The sequence below is a fragment of the Nomascus leucogenys genome, chromosome 3 (assembly GCF_006542625.1).
Source record: "Nomascus leucogenys isolate Asia chromosome 3, Asia_NLE_v1, whole genome shotgun sequence".
Lineage (NCBI taxonomy): Eukaryota > Metazoa > Chordata > Mammalia > Primates > Hylobatidae > Nomascus > Nomascus leucogenys.
The window spans coordinates 113,395,505-113,409,589 of NC_044383.1; the positions used below are offsets into that span (position 1 = coordinate 113,395,505).

Here is a 14,085-nt window from a genome sequence, read left to right on the forward strand (position 1 = left end):
TGTGCTAATTGAATTATGATGAACTAGGCTGTATTGTAAGCATTTAGGGCATTATCTTTACTATAATCTGCTTTGCTAGTACTTAGAAAACTTTTGGGAAGTCTCATAATTACAAAGTCTAATGATATTTACAAGAACAAGACAAAGAAACACTGCCATCAAACATTCCTTTCCTCACTGCCTGCAAACCAAAGTAGTGAAATGTAGTGGTAAGCTTTTGTAGCTAAGCATATATATATATGTGTGTGTGTGTGTATATATATATATATATATGTGTGTGTGTGTATATATATATGTGTATATATACGTGTGTGTATATATATGTGTGTGTGTGTATATATATATATGTGTGTGTGTGTATATATATATATAAAATTAAAGACAGAATATCATTCTGTCATCCAGGCTGTATTGCAATGGTGCTATCGCAGTTCACTGCAACCTCAAACTCCCAGGCTCAAGCAATCATCCCACTTCAGCCTCCCAAAATGCTGGGATTACAGGTGTGAGCCGCCATACCTGGCCAGTATAGTTAATACTGACTTTATTTTGAATTAAATGACCAAGGCCACATTTTATAAATATAGCAAAATCATTAATGACATTTGTCTCCAGATTTCTTTTCATATTGCACTAATTTTATAGACCAGATTACAGAACCTATTCCATCAACATTAACTATTAGAATTTGCTATGAAATCAACAAGGAGAAATATACAATTTGATAATATGATCCTTTAGGGTGAATAAACTTCCAGCCAGAAGACCCTCAGTTGCCGATCTTTAAAATATAATTTTTCTATCTTTCTCACTAATGTCTTCAGCACCACTTCCTACAAATAGTGTAGTTTTATGTAACTATTGGTAGTTACCTGGTGAGTCTATAAATGATCTTCTCAATTAATTCCAAAGGAGTTTGATTGCCTCTGTAGTTGACCTTTCTTATTTCTCCATAGTTGACCTTTATTAGGTTATTTCATTCATTTACTAGCTTATTTCATTCATTTATTCATTCAACATAGTTTTATTATATTCTTACTTTATGGCTATGCACAGTACTAGGGCCTAAGGATTCACAACTGAATGGGGTACTGTCTCTCTATTGTGAATGTACACCGGAGTCCAGTGAAAGGTTGAGATGTTTAAACAGATAATCACAACATCATAGAGTAAGGGAGATTATAGACGTGTGAACTAGTTTAAAGGGAACACAGAAGAGGACACTGCAAACTTGAACATTGCTTATACAAAAGAGAATTTGGGTCACCTGTACTTTGCAAAGAAACATCCATTATGCCAAAAGAATTGGCCATCACTAAAAGCTATAAAACCTGTTTCTGCCATTCTAATCAAGTAGTTAATGTGAAAAAATTCTTGAAGACATGGGTTATTTAAAGAGAACTTCAAACTTTTGTAAATTTGTAGGAGGTTTTGATTAAAATTTAGTTTAAGGAATGAAAGCTGGCTAGTGAAAAAGGCCTTTTGGCATATGTTACCAATTAATTTAAAACATCTTAGATTTTAAAAGTTGGATTTGGAAGTCAAATATTTCATCACTCTACTTGTTGGTATGCTCCCGTTGCCGTACATTTACTTATGTTTACTAAATTTCTTTAAAATTTAATGACTTACAGGTGGTCTTTGCTCATATCATTCTTTTCACAAAGATTGTACATTATTAATCAGTATTCAGTATACATTCCTTTTAAAATATAAATGAAGAAAAGTTATCCAATAGCAGAATTAAATCACGATTCCAATTACATTTTATTTCTTTTACTTGAGAATGTGATCTATGTGATCTTTCAGTAGAGTATATTTTGGTAGCCCTTGACTTAAACATTAACATTGAAAATGTCAGCTGTTAAAACTGGCATTTATCTCATTTAGAAAGAGATAAAATAAATAATATCACAAGAAGTTTGAAATAGTAACCTGTGACATAAGATTTAGCTTAAAAGTGTCTTTCTGATTTGTTTTCTTCCCCTCTGAGGATACAGTGACATTTTACATTTACAAAGAGAAGTTGATACCACTAGAAAATTTAGGTGTTTTATTTTTTCAAATTTCATAAAATATAGACTAACAAGTGGCAAATATGAATCACATTTACAATTAATTTCCAGATTTAGTCCTACTTTTATTTTTCTTCGTTTATTTTTCAAGGTGTTTGTCAAAAACTTTTCTTAAGTAGCCTAGAAACTAAAGGTAGGAAGAAAATCACTTCTCTCTTTGTTGTTTATTTCTCTAATCCTCCGTTTTCTTAACTTCTCTTAAGGTTTAGTTAGCAAGCATCCTATTTGAACACAAACCAAATAGAAAAGTAATAGTGACCTCTGGACATCCCACTGTATCCTCTCTATCAAGCATCATATCAAAATAATAACATTATCCAGAGTCTTCATTTAGGCTCTACTATACATTTATATAATATGTATAATATATAATAAAAATATCTTGAAAATTACTCATTGTCTTGAATTTATAACCTAAATGATGAGAACCCCACATATACATAGAGAGAAGCATATCAACAGAGCAAATTTAGTAGAGGATTTTAATTTATCTTTATATTTTTATATAAAAGTTGGCATTTCTTATTTTAAGTAGGGTAAGCATTAGAAACATTTAATCAACTTTAAAGATAAACACAATAAAGTGGTACAGACATGACTTCCCCTCACACTTAGGACAGCTATTATTTGAGTTGCTCCCAGATGTTTATAGATTAATAAAATAAGAAGATTCTTTTAGGTTCACAGCTTGAGCATTTCAAGATGAGGGTACTAAAAGATAAGGCTTTTCTTATGAATTTTAAGTTAGGTCTATGATCCCTGCCTAAGAGGTTAACAATAGACAGAGGTAGATAACTCATATTTGGAAAAGGTAGGGAGCATGTGTTCAGGATTTTTTCTGCTCTGTCGAAATTGCCAAAGGCAAGATCTCCAGGGAAGAATGATGAGATCCAGAAATGGCTTTTCAAAATGTACACAAAGAAGTTGAATAGAAGAAAATAGTTTGTAGGAACAGAGTGGATTCATCTAGTTGGGAGATGCTTTTTAACATGTATGTGTTACAAAATCTTACACACACATTTTTCTTTACTACCATTTTCTCATGCTTAGAGTAAGTTAACCCGAGGAGATAAATTTAATTGTTGTATCCTTATATTTAAATTATCTCATGTATTTGTTTACAGTATTTTAGATTATTCCCCTTTACTTGACATGCTACCTTTTAATCAGCCTGAACTTCTCCATCAATTAGTAACTTTAGTAAGAGGTCATTACCAATACAATTCTTTCTAGCTTGAACTTAATTGAATTATATATTTGAAATATCAAAAATATAGATTTTAAGAGATTATATAGACTAATATATAAACTATTATCACATGTGTATTGAAGCATCATATTTAAGTAGAAGTAAACGAGGAGAAAATGCATTTCCAGTGGTTGCCAGATTTTATTTATTGACTTTTTTTGACATACAGTGTGTAACCATCTCAGGTAAGGAAAACTGAAACAGCTCAGGAAGATATGTGTGCACCCGCATGTTATGCAAAAGGGTATTTTTGTGTATGTGGTAGTGGAAGCAGAGTCAATAAACACATTTTTCATTCATTTCTACCTTCCTCTAATTAACTAAAGAGAATTTCCTATAGATGGTTTTTAAGGCAACTCACCAAGAATAAAAGAAATTTTGTTCTTTGGTTAGTTTTATGAAAAAGATTCTTATTAATCACAGATAGTGTATGATCTTGGGATAGAAAGGAGAGAGAAGAGCAGAGCACGTTGCTGGAATAAGTGAGGTGGAGGTCTACCTTCCTGGTATAAAGACAAGTTAGCATTCATTCCACCAGAGAAATATAAAAGGAACCCTTTAAAATAGAAAGAAATAAAATGTTTAGGGACACTCCAGGGAAGAAACAAATGTGGGAATCATTGTATTACTGTACGATTTGAGTATACTGTAGGTTGCCTTATGTACTTTCTCAAAATTCAGTATAGTAAAAGTCTACCAGGCATTATATAAAGGCATTACATACATTCTCCTTTTTTTTTTTTTTTTTTTTTTTTTTTTGAGATGGAGTCTCACTCTGTCGCCCAGGCTGGAGCGTCGCCCAGGCTGGAGTGCAGTGGCACGATCTCGGCTCACTGCAACCTCCATCTCCTGAGTTCAAGCGATTCTCCTGTCTCAATCTCCTGAGTAGCTGGGATTACAGGCACACGCTGCCACACCCAGCTAATTTTTTGTATTTTAGTAGACACGCGGTTTCACTGTGTGGGCCAGGCTGGTCTCAAACTCCTGAGCTCAGGAAATCCACTTGCCTCAGCCTCCCAAAGTGTTTGGATTACAGGCATGACCCACCATGCCTGGCTGAATGTATTCTCTCTTAAAGGCTAAGCCGTGTTTTCAATTTAATGTCCTCAGCGGACAGGCCTTCCAGTTACTGAATCACTATTTAACTTTGACCTCCACTAAAACTAATTATATGGCTATAATCATTTCTTTTTCATAATACTCTCCTATCTATTCAGTTGGACTGTATGCAACTGCCTTTTTTGTAGGTCATAAATGGTCAAATGTTAGCAGTTTCATATGGTTCAACCTGATACTTTAAAATTTCATCTCTCTAAACTGATCAAGTTTTAGAACCAGACCTAGAGTATGTTTCTTAAGGATTGACAGTTTACAGTTTTTATAGATTACAATCTGTTTTAAATATTAAGCTTTTAATAATAGTAAACTGTACAGCTGTCCTTGAAAGAATGTAGGCACTACCAATGCAGGGCAGAGGAGCCTGAAAAGTGGGGCTTAGCCTAGGAGGGTTCTTGGCTTAGCCCAGAAAAGAATTCAAGGGCAAGCCAGTGGTGTTCAACAGCAACTTTTATTGAAGCAGCAGTGTACAGCAGCACCAGAAGTACTGCTCCTTGTGGAACAGGGATACCCCATAGGCAGTGTGCCCTGAGTACCATCTCAGAGGAAGTTCTGCAGTCACATTTATACCCACTTTTAATTAGATGCAAATTAAAGGGCACATTATGTAGAAATTTCTAGGAGAAGGGTGGTAACTTCTAGGACATTGGGTTGTTGCTATGGAAAGGGGTGGTAACATCTGGGTGTTGCCATGGCAATGGCAAACTGACATGGCACAATGGTGGGTGTGTCTTTTAGAAAGGTTCTTCCACCCCATGCCTGTTTTAATTAGTCCTCAGTTTGGTCTGGTATCTGAACCCTGCCTCCAGAGTCAAGTCTCATTTCGTGAGTCAAGCCCTACCTCCTACCTCACTACTAATCTTTAAAGTCTCTCATGAAAACATGTTTAGTCTTCAGATGCTCTTTAATCATGGTCACATATGACCTATTCTCTGCTTTCATTTGATTGTTTTTTCTCCTTAGCTATATTACTCAACCCTTATTCCTTTTTTTTTCTTTCCCACCACCTTCAATTTAATCACTGAAACATCAAATCACCTTGTAAATTCAGTGGACAAGTATCAGAATTTATTATCCATATAGGTGAAAACATTTAATGCCTCAGTGACAGGCCCCACCTCTTATTGTTTCCTCTGGCATTGACGTTATAATAGCAGGATCTTTGTGAGAATTCTTTGTTGCCTAAGTTTTTGGGTTGAAGACTGAACCAAGAGGCTTTATATGCACAGTTGACTCCCCTGTGTCATAATGAAGCAGAAGAATCACAGCCAGCACGTGGATAGATGTAGAAAAAAAAAATGAAACGACAGTTTTTAAGTTTCTTGCCTCTAACACATTTTACATCCTATTGTATGTTCTTAAACTTCTCAACATGAAAGAAAAAGCTCTGCAGAAAATAAGAAGCTTTATTTCATGCCTTGCATTCCTTGATATTATATCATTTTTTAGAACTCAACCAGCAGTTACTACCTCTTTATAATTCAGACCAAGTTTGCTCCATACCATTTTTGTAGGCTCTCTGAGATTTTGGGGATTTTATTAATGGTGGTCAAAAATCATGGTGGACATTATTCATGGTGGGAAATACTTAATTGTTATTATTATCCATGCAATCCCTTCATTCCTATGGTAGTATAAAAATTATTTGTAGGCTGTTCTGCTAATTGGTGTGTACCTCAGCATTCCTATTCTAAAATAAACTTTGTAATAAATGATCCCTGAAAATGCCTATATTCTCTGAGATTTCACTTAGTGATATTTATAAATATCTAGTGCTTTGTGACCCATTGGTGAGTGTGACATAACACACAGTGATCAGGTTATTGAATAGAGTGGTAGCATTCTTCAGCTCCTAAGCAAACAATGATCTTGCCATTGTTTAGGTCTGGTGCATGGGGATTGTTTCAGCTAGCTTTTGCTGCATAACAATTAACCTCAAAACATAAAGGCTTAAAACAACAACCACTTACTTAACAATTTGTGGCTGGGCAATTAAGACTGAGACCTATTGGGCAATTTTGATCTTGGCTGGGCTCTGTCACATTGTTGGATGGCCGGAGAATGAGGAAATTGCCATGTTTCTATTATCATCAAGATGGCAAGAGGTCCTACAGCCTTCCAAAGTAGAAAAGGTGAAGTCATTCCTCTTGAGGCTAGGCACAGAACCTGGCATAGCTTTTACTTCCACCACATTCTGTCAGCCTATACTAGTCATAAGCCTAGTCCTGATTCAAGAGTTGAAGAAACAGATTTTATCTCTTGGCAGGAGAAGATGCAAACTTACTTCACAAGGTGGCATGCATATACAGGGTGGGAGAGGAGAATTATAGCCATTTTTGCATTCTACCCTAGAGGTCTTTCTCTTGTTTGTAGTTAGATTAGTGTGATTGCTCATTCATTTAACAATCTCTTACTGTCTGAAATACAGTAAGATATTTGTATTTCCTTTGTAAATTTCCTTCTTTCCTTTGTAAAAACAGTCAACTGTTGATACAGGAGATGTTGTGTTGGATATTATTTCTATTGTACTTTCTAATTTGTAAAGGGCAGAACAGGAAGAATAATTAAAATTTGAGGCCGAGATACCTTCATACACTCAACAAATATTTATTAAACTTCCACCATGTGCTGGGCACTCTTAGGTGCTGGGGATAAAGCAGTACACCAAAAAGACAAAATTCTTTTCATCATAGATCTTATATTCTGAATGGTTTATATCAGTCCACAAGGTAATGACCATAGAGGATCAGCCCTTTTGTAAGCATATACCTTTGTTAACAGTTTTCACCTTTGTGATTTGTACCACCAGTAGCTGCTGTCTTCATTAGAGTTTCCTAACACATTACAAAGACATTTGTTAATACTGGCAAAAATGAAATTTCTCTGCTTACATTTCATTTTGGTCTCAATGTGAATACATGGATTTTTTCTGTGACCACCATGTTGATGTGCTAATATGTTTTTGTAAGACGGCTAAGTAGGGTTAAAGGTACAGCTTGTGGTTGTGGAACAATGCTGAGTTAACCGGCCCTTTGGAGAAATGACCCCAAGACTTTGGCTTCCTTTACAGCCTGTTCTAGCCAACTGAGATCCCTGCCAATTAGGAGGGTTCCCTAGAGAGAGACTCCGAGAGCATCAGCATAAATTTAAATTCTGGACCCCCAAATGTAGTTTCCAAAAGAAGCTTCTTGTCCTTTGCTAATTGCAAAGTAAACATTTCTCCAGCAAAAAGACACTCCCTCCCTTCATGCTCCTGTTCTCCTTCCCATCTCCCTAATATAGTCACTCCTTAAAACTGCTAGTGTTGCTGAAAACTCTTTGGCATAGGGGACACCCCACATTTGAAGGCACAAAGAATTATTCTTTCCATAGATCATTTTCTTGCTTTTTATCTCCTCCAGCAACTTCTTGATAGAAGCATTACAGACTAACTTTGTAGATGTCATAGTCTGCAGAAAGGAGTTGATGCCTTATCCTTGGGCCTCTCAAGAGGTGTGACTAAGTAGGCTATTACTAGCATGACAAAATGGATAGAAATGGAAAATTCTTCAAAACCTCTTAATCCACTTTGTTCTCATTCTCTTCCACATGCCCTTCTCTTTCTATTTAATTTCCTACTCAGTTCCTTACCTTTCATTTAAAACATCCCATTTCTCAGGTCCCAAATTAGAAATACTTTCCTAAAATTTTTCTGTTTTTCAGTTTCTCTAAAAAATTATTTACATGACATACTTATTACTTTGATAGCAAAACAATATATTAGCATGTATCTCTCAATGATAGTCCTTTTTCACCAAGCTCACTGTTCTGCCCTCTGTATTCTGCGGGACACTGTAGTTGAAAATGACAGATCTCAAATTATCTTAGGCAAGAAGAAAATTATTGGCTTAACCACAGACTGCACTAAGTCCTCAAACAATATCACTTTATCACAATATCACTGCATCGCCTTCTGCTCTCTCCCTTTCTCACCACTTCAGCTCACACTGCCTTCATTCCTCATTGTTTGTTGGCCTTATTCTCCTCTGCTGCAGAGTCTTTCTCCATTTAGGAGGAAAGCTGGCTCTGGGCAGCTCCAAGTCTATATATCCACATTGCTCCAAATAAAAAAGGATAGTGCTCTCGCTCTCTCTTTCAGTATCCCTGCATCCAATCTCATGAAAGGATTCCAATGGACCCTGCTTTGAATCACTGTGGCAGAGGAATTGGGGTCCTGAGATTGGTCTGTCTAAGTAAAATGCCTGCAGTTGAAGCCAGGGTCAAGTGAGCCATTTTGATTGCTAGCTCTGTTTAGAAACAAGGGTACTGACAAAAACACAACAGATGTAAATCATCTCCCATCTCTCCCCACCAAACAAGAAACAAAACTTACCGAATCTAGAAACGTATGTTCTTCTACAAGATAATCCCTTTTCAATACTGGTTTTGAAAATAATTTTAAGTGAGGAAGAGTAACCAAAGTTTTTTTCTGTCTATTTCAGACTAAGCACACGTTCAGGATAATGCTAAGAATATTTTAATTTAACTATTTTTTTCTGGTTTCTCTGCATTTGCTAGAAACTTTTTTGGGGGAGTAAACTGGTTTTAAATGAATAGAAAAAATAATCTACTATGCATATGAATGGTTTCTGGAATTGAATTGTGCAGGCTCAAGTAAAGACATGTCCATGTCCATTTCTAGCTGCTGAGGGTTCTGTGTGAAATGCACCAGTGTGGGCAATGACCTTTTGCTTGATTATGCACAAGGCCACTGAAAAGTTAAAATTAACTCTAACCTAATTGCTGAACTCCGGTGTTTATATTGTGTATACACCACCAGGTCATAACTCTAGCCTCTGTGAGCCCCAGCTGCCATAATTGAGAAATATGCGTTGCAAATGGTTGTTTTGTTTACTTGTTGTTTCTGCTGGAAGAGCTTGCTTTTCCTATTTTTGCAAAGAAACAGATGTAGGGAAGAGTTTCTGAATAAAGTTTAATTACATTTTGTATCTCAATGCAAAATATGTACATCTGTAAGTGAGATATTCCTTTTACTTTTGCATTACATAAAATGCAATATCTGAAAGCACAATGCCACTTACTATTCACTTTTTTGAGTAATAGCACATTTTAGGTAAGGAAATATCAACATACTAAATTCACATGCAGAAAATACGAATAGTTGCTAATTCCAAAAATAAAAGATATAGAAAATATGTGCATACTTAGGATCATGAGTTAATATCTAATTAATTATAACTCATGAACAAAAATTATTGTCTTAATTAACAGAAATAAGAACCTAGGTTTTCATAATGTAATTAGTAGAATACGGATTAGATGGTTAATTATTTTTTATGGAATATGTATGTATGATAGTAAAATATTTCTCACAATAATAAGTACAATTGTAAACATCTGCTATGCTGCTTATCTGTTTTCCATCCAACAGCAAAATCGTGAAGGGATTTTGTTTTATTTCAAATTTGGTTTGTTTCAACAGCTAAGATACAGTTACTAAAGTATTTCATTGGCAAACCTGTAGTGGCTTCACATTTGTCTAGTTTGTCAAGGTCTTGAAATGTATAAGACAAGGGAGTTTTTAAATTTAATTTCTCTCCACAGCCCCTTGGCTTTCTACCATGTTTTATACCTTTTATGCCCTTCCTCCTACCTTGTCACCCTTTCCTTCCATCTCAGTGGATTTCTTAAATTTTGAATTAAAATTATCTGCTCATAGAATAACTGTTTCTTCTCATGTTCATAATCTTCAAAAACTAATATTTAATATTTGCAATGTCAGCCTAGTGAAATAGTTGAAATAGTTTAAAAACCAGAACTATCTCAGTTAAGCTGCAGATTCATTATTTGTTTTATTCATTTCTTTGTTTGGTTTACACAAAAGCTGTATTTTTAATATCAATAATGATGTGCATGCTCTTGTAAAAACACAAAAGCCTAAAAGATACATAAATAAAGAATTAATAATCTCACTCTCCCTCAGTCCACTCCTTCCTCTGAGAAAAACAGTGTGATAGTGGGTTGTATATTCTTCCATATTAATCTTCTGCTTATAGAAATAGACATATAAAAAATTTCCATAGAGAATGAATATATTGTTTTCTTTATAAAAAGCATTTGACTTTTCTTTCTGTGTCTACAGAAAAAGAATAAATTGTGCACCTTGGTAGCTCAATAGTGTGTGTATGTTTACTTGTGTCGTTTTAAAATTTGCATGTCATGGATGTCTTTCTAATTCATCTTTTTAATAGCTGCAAAGTGTTACATTCTATGAATATCACATAAGGTATTCAACCATTCTGCTATTGATGGATTGTAAAATTGTTTCCCATTTTTTTGCTCTTCTTACTGTAACAAAAATCTCTATCATATTAATGAACTGATACATTCACTTTCTATCAGAGGAAAAGGAGGTGATGCATCTTAGAATTTAGAACACAGGCTTTGGAACCATGTGGTTTCAAATTTCAGTTGTGCTTTTAACTAGCTCTATGACTTTAAGCAAGCAAATTCTTTAGCCTTTATATATCCCATTTTTCCTCATCTGTACAATGGGGATGGTAACAGTAACTATGTTACAAAGTTGTAGTGAAGAGTTATGAGTATGGATAAAACTCTCAGACTTGTGCCTGGTGCAGAGTAAGCACTCAGTAATTGTGAGATCTAATATTAAATGTAGTCCCAAACATTTGATGGATAAACCAAAGATGTGAACATTTTAAATATTAATATATTCTGCCAGATTATTTTTCAAAAAGGTGTTTCAGTTCACACGTGGAATATATCAAAAATACCTGTTTCCTCATATCCTCAGTCTAACTGCATGTTATTAAGTCCTTTAAACTCTTGCCAATCTGATAGATTGACAAATGGTATTCTATTGTTTTATTGACATTTTCCTATTAATAAGGCTAATCTCATGTTTAGAGGCTATTTGAATTTCCACAGGATGCCTATTTATATGTTTTGTCCAATTTTCTAATTTGTCTATTAAGTAAAACACCACTTAATAGGAATTATTTGTATATTGGAGATTAACCTCTTGTCATGTGCACAGCAAATATTTTTCTTATTCTAGTATTTATTTGACTATAATGTGTTTTGCTTTTCTTTTTTTATATTACTGATATACTTGAATTAGTTTATTTTTTTCCCACAACTTTTAAGTTCCAGGGTACATGTGCAGGATGTGCAGGTTTGTTACATAGGTAAAAGTGTGCCATGGCGGTTTGCTGCACAGATCGTCCCATCACCTATTAATCCCAACATCCATTAATTATTCTTCCTGATGCTCTCCCTCCCCCCGGCCCCAACAGGCACCAGTGTGTGTTGTTTTCCCACATGTGTCCGTGCGTTCTCATCATTCAGCTCCCATTTGTAAGTGAGAACATGCAGTGTTTTGTTTTCTGGTCCTGTGTTAGTTTGCTGAGGATAACAGCTTCCAGATCCATTCATATCCCTGTTAAGGACATGATCTGATTCCTTTTTATGGCTGCATAATATTCCATGGTGTATATGTGCCACATTTTCTTTATCCAGTCTATCATTGATCACCATTTGGGTTGATTCCATGTCTTTGCTATCATGACTAGTGCTGCAGTGAACATATGAATGCATGTATCTTTATAATAGAATTTTTTTTTATTATTATACGTTAAGTTCTAGGGTACATGTGCACAACATGCAGGTTTGTTACATATGTATACATGTGCCATGTTGGTGTGCTGCACCCATTAACTCGTCATTTACATTAGGTTTATCTCCTAATGCTATCCCTCCCCCATCCCCCCATCCCACGACAGGCCCCAGTGTGTGATGTTCCCTTTCTGGTGTCCAAGTGTTCTCATTGTTCAATTCCCACCTATGAGTGAGAACTTGCAGTGTTTGGTTTTTTGTCCTTGCAATAGTTTGCTGAGAATGATGGCTTCCAGCTTCATCCATGTCCCTACAAAGGACATGAACTCATCCTTTTTTATGGCTGCATAGTATTCCATGGTGTATACGTGCCACATTTTCTTAATCCAGTCTATCATTATTGGGTTGGTTCCAAATCTTTGCTATTGTGGATAGTGCCACAATAAACATACATGTGCATATGTCTTTATAGCAGCATGATGTATAATCCTTTGGGTATATACCCAGTAATGGGATGGCTGGGTCAAATGGTATTTCTAGTTCTAGATTCTTGAGGAATCGCCACATTGTCTTCCAGAATGTTGAACTAGTTTACAGTCCCACCAACAGTGTAAAAGTGTTCCTATTTCTCCACATCCTCTCCAGCACCTGTTGTTTCCTGACTTTTTAATGATGGCCATTCTAACTGGTGTGAGATGGTATCTCATTGTGGTTTTGATTTGCATTTCTCTGATGGCCAGCGATGGTGAGCATTTCAGTCTGTTGGCTGCATAAATGTCTTCTTTTGAGAAGTGTCTGTTCATATCCTTTGCCCACTTTTTGATGGGGTTGTTTGATTTTGTCTTGTAAATTTATTTATGTTCTTTGTAGATTCTGGATATTAGCCCTTTGTCGGATGGGGAGATTGCAAAAATTTTCTCCCATTCTGTAGGTTATTCACTCTGATGGTAGTTTCTTTTGCTGTGCAGAAGCTCTTTAGTTTAATTAGATCCCATTTGTCAGTTTTGGCTTTTGTTGCCATTGCTTTTGGTGTTTTAGACATGAAGTCCTTGCCCATGCCTATGTCCTCAATGGTATTGCCTAGGTTTTCTTCTAGGGTTTTTATGGTTTTAGGTCTAACAGTTAAGTCTTTAATCCATCTTGAATTAATTTTTGTATAAGGTGTAAGGAAGGGATCCAGTTTCAGCTTTCTCCATATGGCTAGCCAGTTTTCCCAGCACCATTTATTAAATAGGGAATCCTTTCCCCATTTCTTGTTTTTGTCAGGTTTGTCAAAGATCAGATAGTTATAGATGTGTGGTATTATTTCTGAGGGCTCTGTTCTGTTCCATTGGTCTATATCTCTGTTTTGGTACTAGTACCATGATGTTTTGGTTACTGTAGCCTTGTAGTATAGTTTGAAGTCAGGTAGCGTGATGTATATTCCTTTGCATATTTACCCAGTAATGGGACTGCTGGGTCAAATGGTATTTCTGCCTTTAGATCTTTGAGGAATCGCCACACTTACTTCCACAACGGTTGAACTAATTTACCCTCCCACCAACCATGTAAAAGTGTTTCTTTTTCTCCACAACCTCACCAGCATCTGTTTTTTTTTTTCTGTTTGGTTTTTTGTTTTATTTTGTTTTGTTTTTGTAATTACAACTTCTCCTTCTCAGATGCTGATTTTAATAAAACCTGTTAGATACTGCAATCTTACATGTGTGGGTATTCAGTCACAAACATTATAGGTGACAGTTGTATGCCAGACATAGTGCTAGGCACACTAGTGTAAATATATTTGCATGTACATATGATCATAGGTATGTATAAGCTATCTTGTCCTATATCCCTCCTAAACTCTTCTGCCTCTGCTGATGTAATTAAGAAGACTTATGTTAGAACTAATTCTAGATTTCCTTCTCTTATGTAGTAATAACAAAACATAAAACATCAGAATAAGTCAAAAGGTACCTTGGAGATGCATACTTCATCATTCTTTTTTGCAATAAACAACACTAAAGAGTTAAA

General features: G+C 35.4%; 1 protein-coding gene across 1 annotated transcript in view; it reads left to right on the plus strand.

Annotated features, from left to right (window-relative positions):
- The window catches only part of RSPO3 (R-spondin 3), a 78,668-nt gene that overhangs the window by 36,796 nt on the left and 27,787 nt on the right, over positions 1-14,085 (plus strand). The window lies entirely within an intron of this gene.